The sequence below is a fragment of the Poromitra crassiceps genome (genome assembly GCF_964638095.1).
Source record: "Poromitra crassiceps genome assembly, chromosome: 30".
Classification (NCBI taxonomy): Eukaryota; Metazoa; Chordata; class Actinopteri; order Beryciformes; family Melamphaidae; genus Poromitra; species Poromitra crassiceps.
The window spans coordinates 16,667,696-16,676,302 of record NC_139652.1 but is presented as its reverse complement, the minus strand read 5'-3'; positions in this window follow the sequence as shown (position 1 = coordinate 16,676,302).

The window sequence follows — 8,607 nt, the reverse complement described above, 5'->3', positions numbered from 1 at the left end:
GACATCACTGGTCCACACTAACTTAAATTAATAACTCATTAACTAAAATCAACTCTCAATAACTGTCAAACTAGATGAATGATGAATAGTTTGACAGTTATTGAGAGTTGATTTGAGTTAATGAGTTATTCATGTGAGTTAGTGTGGACCAGTGACATCACTGACATCACACTTTAACACTCAATAACTGTCAAATTAAATGACAGACTTCAAAACAGTTTACGGTTTTCTGATATACTACTGATGTTCTAATGATACAAAGCTGGTTGAAAATGGGCGGAGTGTTCCTTTAACGAAGTGTGGTGGTGGTGTGTCACTCACCGTGTTTGTTGTTGTTTTCAGGGACTGCCGCGGTCCTGCAGCCCTCCTGGGGGTGTCCGTGCTTGGGCGGCCGGCCCCTGGGCAGCCCCGATGAGGACAGCTTCCCAAGCCTGGGGCCACTCGGGCTCTCCATGCCTGCCGGGGGGAAGGGGAAGCAAACAAACAGGAAACATAAATGGCTAGAGGCAATATTAGGATAATAGTCTACCATCTCAACCCTGTTGCTGTACTTGTCAAGACATTAGTAACAATGTCCACCGCGTCGATCGCTCTACAATAGCAGTGTGCCAGGCGCGCCGCCGCTGTTGGATTGGAGGTTATCTGAGTTGAGGCGCGCCGCACACACATCATCAGGAGTGGTAATGAGGGTGTGACCTTCCATGTTTCATTTCAAAATCAATATCCTCACTTACACACCAACTCCATGCTCTGCCCATTAGACAAGAGGTGAGTCAAAGACAGAGGGGGCGGGGGGAAGCGAGTAGTGTCGTCGTCGTACCCTCTTTTTAATATCACGGAGATCCGCGGCGCGTTTCCTGATCGGGGTCAAACGGTCAACGGCAGAAACGGGTGTTTGAGGTCAAAGTCACACTACGCCGAAGCTCCTCGTCCTCGATTCCGTGACCGCGAGATTACCAGGAGCACTCCGCTCGGGCCTGTCTATGCCGCTACGCTTAATGCATAGCATGCCGATGTCAGCTATGAGGCGCTGGCCCTCGTTCAAACAGCATGGGGCAGTCTAATGGATGAAGGGGCTGACAATCGCTAATTATGCTAAGTGGTGCTGATGAAGGCGCCCGACATGCTTTCTCTTAGTACATGTTCATGTCACTCTCCTAATGAATCACAACGGCACACAAAGGTTTCGCTCGTCGGAGGGCCTCTCCGTATCCGTTTACACGCCGCGCTATTCAGTGCACACCGAGGCACGATGGCAGCTTCCTCGCTGTGACCGTGTGCGTCCGCACGGTTTGTGTCGCGTTGCCGTGAAGTCAGCGTCACAATACGATTATAAATGTGGACAAATTTGCCTAAAGAATTCAGAAGCATGGTGACCTTGCAGGCAAATATACATGTGGAAGAAATACAGGACGCACACACACACACACACACAGACACAGACTGGCACTGTTGCCCATATTAGACATATCTCCGTCATCTAAATGACATGGCAAGCAGAGGAAGGAAGGATTCTTATCGCACGTAAAATACGACTTCCTCTCTGTGTCTGTCTGAGTCTGAGAGGAGTTTGAGAACTACAGACTAGGATTTCAAAATATGACTGACAGGCGGATTGGCGGAAGGAGAGAGAACATCCCGGATGACAAATCTGAATAATATTGCTTAATATTCTCATCTAAACTAGTTTGCTTGCAGTGCTTGAGTTAATAATGACCTTTTATACTTTTTTTTTTATATGTAATGGTTGTATCTCCTGACCTATTTAGCTAGCGTCAGACAAGGATTCTTGGAAAATATTATATATAATGTTTAGTTTTGCTGTCATATTTGTATGGCATAATTGTATATTAAAACATTGCAATATCTATTTCACAAGGGATTCAACTTATAAGGAATCTGATAGTCCTACCCTTTACATGGCCATACATACATTTGGCTAGACACAACACACACGAAATCGCGGTGACACCCACTCACACGAAAACATCTGTCACACACTCACAGCTGCTGCTGACGAGTCAGCCTAGAAATCAGACTTTTGAGCTCCGGCACGTGACAGGCAGCCTGCCCATTCCGTGTGAAGTTTAAATATGGATACATTGTGGTCAATCCCGTGTGAAGTTCAACATGGATACATTGTGGTCAATATTTATGTATCTGGTTAATAACAACAGAAAAACAGTGTTGTCCCACTTCTGTGGAGGAGGAGGGCCACACCTACCTGGACTGTCGGGGGGAGTCACCCAGCACTCCCCGGGTGGGTCACCCACGTGAGGGGGTCAGGAGGAGATAGGCACCTAGGTGGGCGCTTTTCCACCAACGTTATGTTACATGGCAATCACACCTGCTGTGCTGTGCGTCAAACACCGGCCGGTCACACGGACAGGCGGGTCTGGGGGGCCTGGAAGCAAGTCCGATCGTCCGATCAACCCCCACAGTCTGCAGGCGACGAGGCGGCGGAGGGGAAAAGGAGCAGGGTAGAAGAGGAATAGAGATATGAAAATAAATCCCGGAGACTTTCACCTTATTACTGCCCAGTTTCCAACGGCTTTAGCCCCCCTCCTCTCTCTCTCCTGCATTCATATGTACACCACACGAGGCGGAGGCGCTTCTTCCACCGCTGTCCTCCTCGCGTTAATAAACACTCCCGAAATGTTACGAACAGGCAGGAAAGATAGGTATGTCCCCGACTCCTTGAGGGAAAGATATTAGAATACGGGATGGTTTATATAGGCAGTGAAGCAAAATGGCGACTTTATTACGAAGGAGGAGTAAAAAAAAAAAAAAAATCCTTGCGCTGGCTGGAGCTAAAGGGAGGCACAAAAATATGTTTAAGTGCAGTAATTTCGACGGTTGCGAGACAGTTGGTTAGAGTAAAAGAAAACGAAGCGAAGGAAAAGGTGCAGAAACGCCAGATCGCGGTCGGTTCTGGTCCACTCCGCGCGGGTCCTTACCTCGGGATTAATTCGCTTTTTTTATACGGATATTATCTTGGCGGCCGTGTACAGTATTACAGTAATGTGTGTTGGGTCATGCGCGTATCCACTCCACCTTTGACAGTTGCAACTACAGTCTTGAGGCAACTTGCAAACTCTCGCGTTATTATTATTATTATTATTATCTATATCGAGCAGATCATATTGGGGATTTCTGTCTAATATAAAGCAGCGGCTGGTGCGGCTCTGATCCGACGTAACGGCGTCGGTTCATGACGAAAACGGGGTCAGGGCTTCAATTCCTTCAAATCAACCTTCGCCAAGTGTTTTAATCTGAATGTTCCCCCCTGTGCGTCCTGTCCTCCCTCCAGCGTGCTGTTTACCAAATCGGGCCGGGAATATTGTGTAGTCCAACCTGTGGTAGGCTATTCTGGTGGAACGTGTTTAGTCATTCACTGCTCCTGTCTCGAAAAACCCACTGGAATAGCAAAAATGTCCCTAAAATGCACAACGCTGAGTTTGGAGTCAATTGGAAGCAAAATAGCTCTACACAGCAGCTAGATCAATTTGTATAGAATGACATGTCTATAAATCAAGGTTTACTTACATGCCCCTTGACAATAAACATTATAATCTCAAAATCCAAGGTCAATAAGGCATACAGTATATAGACTATTCAAACTATTTGGATGTTACTGGTAATAATAACACACATATAGGCATGTAGTCAATGCACTATTGGATTTTTAATTGCTGTGTTTCTACAAGTGCATGGGCACACTGACTGGGCTGGCATTTTCCTTTCAACTCAGCTGATGATAGCGCTTGACACATGTCCGCCTCTTGTGTGGCAGCCCGCTCAGTGATTCGTGCACACTGCACAGCCACTTCACTCAAACAAGAGGGCAGCTCTCAGCCTTTGATTGGTGGCAGTCACCATGACCTAATATTTCCTATTAGTGGAGAATTCATCTGAAACCATGATGTAATGCGTGTACGGGACTGTTTTCAACACAGCCACTGGAGGGCAGAGTAGACTCATTTTTGTAGGCTGCCAATGTTAAAGTAGGCTATGTGGTGTGGTGAGGGTGAGAGTAGGCCTATCTGTGGAGATTGGAGTTTAAAATGATGTTTCTTTAATATAAATCTTGAAAAGACAGGGGGTTTCTTTCAATTAAACAGCATGACATTTATTTTTTGCACAAAGGATTTTGTATAGCTATCCAGCTGCACAAAAGCGACACAGCTAGGCACAGTAGGCTAAATGGATGGGAGAACAAAGTATAGCTACCAGTAAACTGAAGAACAACTTAATGTAGTGTTAACCTCTCCAGTACATTTCCCAAAAGTCAAAATCCCATATTATTTTAGACTAAATTAAGCTAGGCTATCTCTTAATTTATTATTATTTAATAACAATAAAAATAGCATGCCTTTGCTGCTGATCTATATTCGGGTTGCAAGAAGGCATGCAATCTCGACCAGATTTATTCTTTATTTCCATGTATGGAAGCTTGTGCCTTGTCTGCATGTGTGGTCCTGTAGGGGGCAGTGCTGTCTTGTGATTTGTCAGGAACTGCTGGCTCAATAGACCCATTTCACAGCACAAGGTGGTAAAGCAGGAAGTAAAGCAGGTGTAACCAATAATACCGTTATTATGGTTCCATTCCATTTAGTTGTTCCAGTGCCAGGGCCTTCGTTAATCTTAATGCTATCGGTTACAGCTGCTTTACTTCCTGCTTTACCGCCTAAAAACGGGTTGCTGTGAAAAGGGTCTATGGCTCTGCTCTTTCCCATGTGGGAAAAGGGCCCCTAGTCATTGTAAGGTTTCCAAGTTTTCGCGAAGCTCGTCATTTCATCTGTTTAAAGTGATAGAAACTCATCTTGGGACTCATTTGTGCTGCCCTCTCTCCAATGCTCGCAGGCTTGGGGGAAAATTCTGCTGGTCCATGACAGCGTGACAGCCGACAGCGTTTCCACTGACTGACAGCTGCAGAGGAGGACTGTCCCAGTGATGGAGTTCAGTCTGCCTCCTGCTGGCGGCTCTGTTTAATGGCTGTTAATGAAGAGTTCAGGCAGGGCCTTGTTTGGCCGGTGATAAATCCTTTCCCAGTGGCAGTGATGTATGTTCCCACTCCCTCTCTGCTGACTGGGCAAAGGCTATTTAATGGTTTATGGAATAGGCCAGGTGGATTGTTCAGCGCTCTAACAGGCTGTTGGAGGGAGTCCATCCAGAGACTGACTGTGTTATCCATTTACATCCAGGGAACATTGACAGAGCTCATATTATGCTCTTTTTCAGCACTGGCTTTGTGACGACCCTCCCGCTCGGCTGCTGCCTCTCCTGTTATAGCCTGCAGGAGGAGGGATCATCGTAGTTGAGGCTGATTGGGTGCACCTGGGCCCGTGTGCTCCTCCCTGAGTTTAGAAAGACCTTCAGACCAAACAGTATCTCTCCGTTTTTTCATCCATGCACATTTTGTTCTGTTCTTTTGTTTAATACAATGTAGTGTTGTCTAGTTATTTTCCATTAGAATGATTGTCAGACATTTTTGGCATGTCCCCCTCCGCCCCCCCCCCCCCCCCCCCTCCGGCATGTTAAGCTGATGTGCCCGACGTACAGCCAATCACAATGCGTGAAGCCAGACGTACAGCCAATCACAATGCGTGAAGCCAGACGTACAGCCGATCACAATGCGTGAAGCCAGACGTACAGCCAATCACAATGCGTGAAGCCGTGATGTCATCTAGTCGCGGGAGCCCAAACATATCCTGCAGGCCGAACACATCCGGTACCTCCACCTGGTTAGAACATCATGCGGGCTCATCCGGGAGGGCGAGTCCGGGGGGAAAGTAAATGTATAATGTTGTAAAGTTGGTTGTTTTTTTGCTAGGGTTCCTGGTGGGACCCTGTTTTTTATGGAGGGGGTGTGACGACCTTCCCACCCTCCTGTTTCTGTGACTTGCAGGCTTCCACCTACTTATGTCTGACACCCCTCCAGGGGTATAGGCCGTCAACAAGGGACTTCCAGAGATCTCGGCCATCCGCCTTTTTTCTATCTGATGCCAGCTGTATCCCAGTCTCTTGATGTCTGCTTGGAGATCCCGTCTCCAGGTATTCTTTGGTCAAATTGGCTGGTCTCTTTTCCCCTTTCCTTGCGGGTTCCATGTCAGAGGCCGTCGGGGTTCGTAGCGTGTGCCCCGATCCATCTCCATACCTCCATGCTTGCAGGAGCCTGGTGGGTGGGGTCCTCGTTAAGGTTGATTGAGTGCACCTGGGCCCCAAGTACTCAATGGCATTAAAAACCGTGAGACCAATCATATCTCTCGCCCTCCTCACCCATGCACACTTTGTTCTGTTCTTTAGTTGAATGTAGTTTGTGTCGGCCGGCTAGTTATTTCCCCTTAGATTAAAGACCCCCTAAAGTCATGTTTCAAGATGTGTATAAAATGCTCTGCTTTGAATAATAATTTGTGTGTGATGTTTTTTTTAAGGTTACTTTATCTTGTTAAAATCCTTAAAATGACTTCCCCTCCTTCTTCCTCATTTAAAACTCCAAAGCAAGCAATCAGGGTTATCTAGAAACATAACTAGCCAATCACAGCATACAACGCGGGCTTTGCAATACATTCTCACTCATGACAAAGTGACGACGAGGAATCCTCACCGATCTGCAGTATATGACGAGTTGGGAGTGAGAATGTGTTGGGGCTTTAAACTGCTGAATACTTGACAGGGATTGGCTCCAAGATTTGTGATGTCACGAATCTTCCTTGTTGAAAACGGCCTTTTCAGTGAGCTCTGAGAAACTTTCCACTTTCAGCAGACGATTGTAGAAACAGCTTCTAGTGTCAAACTCTCATTCTGCACAGTGAAGCTCAGACATCCAACTGCAGGAACAAGAAGAACAACTGATTTTTGACTTTAGGGGGTCTTTAACTTAACAATAACAATTGTTTTAACTTTTACTTTGGCGTATGACTCCCTCCTTTGTTACTTCCTTGAGCCGGGTTGTAACAAACAGCTTGCCACGCAGTCACACCGTGGCAAGCTGTTACACCTGGGAGCAGCCCAGTAAAGCACAGTCTGTGCACGTCCTCCACTGGAGCAGCTCCTCAAGAGCACCTCAAGAGCAGTAGCTGAGGAGGGAGGAGAGAGAGGGCTTCTCCTTCACTTGCACTGCTGTCAAAGGAGCGGGAGCTAGCAAAGGAGCTAGCGGATCAAAGCCGCAAACAGACAGCCCATAAACAAGGAGGAGGCGCTCTCTCAATGTGTTTTTCCCCACATTGTTTGGGTGCCGGGGAAGATAATGACGAAAGACAACAAGCGTTCAGAAGTGAAACGTCGTCATGGAGAGAAAGAGAAGACACTTCTAGTCGTAAACGCCGCCCAATTAGTCTCTGCGGTCCTCACTATCTAACCATCTGGCCCAGTTCTGCTCTGTCAGGGTTGAGAAGGTGACTGTTCACTGAATCTGTTTATCATAGATGTGCCTTGTTATTAGCAGGTGAGCTGCTTCATGTCCCTCACTAATTGGATTTGTGTGTGTGTGTGTGTGTGTGTGTGTGTGTGTGTGTGTGTGTGTGTGTCGTGTGTGTGTGAGTGAGAGAGAGAGAGAGAGAGAGAGAGAGAGAGAGTGAGTGAGTGAGTATGTCGCTTCAGGCAGAGCTGTTTTGCATTCACAGAGTCATGACCCATATGGATCGTGAAAGACAAGCACCAGACACACTTCCCACTGTACTAAATATGTTTCCTCCGTGTCATTTGGCCATTTATCCAGCTTCTCTCGGTCTGTGCAGGAAGCACGCCGGGGCCCAGGTGCACTCAATCAGCCTGACGACCCCCCCCAGCACCAGGCTCCTGCAACGCAACGCAAGGCCAGGAGAGTGGGAGGGTCGTCACAGATATGAACACAGTACTGTTGATAAGGAAAACGCATTGGATGGATGAATTGAATAATCAAATCAAGGTACAAGTGTCAGGAGGCGTCAGTCAAGTGTCATCATCACCGTCTGGTACGCTGCTGCTGCTGCCCTCAGGGACATCTCCAGACTGCAGGATCATCCTCCGTGCTGAAAAGGTGGTCGGATGCAGCATGCCATCCCTTCAGGAGCTATACGCACACTGCCCGGAGGCTGAAGCTGTTTTGGAAAATGATGGCTGACCCCTCCCACCCAGGTCATAAACTCTTTAAGGCCCTCCCCCTTGGCAGAAGACTGATGTCTGGCGGTACCAGAGCCCCCCACAAATAAGGACTTTATCACCCCCCCCCCCCCCCCCCCCCACATGTCCCATGAGCACAACCGGCTCAGTAATGCACCGGGGTCACCCCCACAGACATTGTCCTACCCCCCCCCCCCCCCCCATGTCACTTTAACGACTTTATATTTTGCACTTTATAATTTGTGATTGTTTTTCTGTAGGCTAATTGCTTCGTCTTCTACTATTGAGGTGACCGCTGCGCTGCATACTTGCACTAATTCAAATTCCTCGTTTATAACCTGATTACTTACTGTGGCTGTTAAAGTGAATCTTGAATCTTGCGGAACGAGGGAGACAGAGAGGGAGAGAGAGGGGGGGGGAGAGAGAGAGAGAGAGAGAGATGGGGGGGGAGAGGAGGGAGAGAGAGAGAGAGAGAGAGAGAGAGATGGGGGGGAGAGAGAGAGA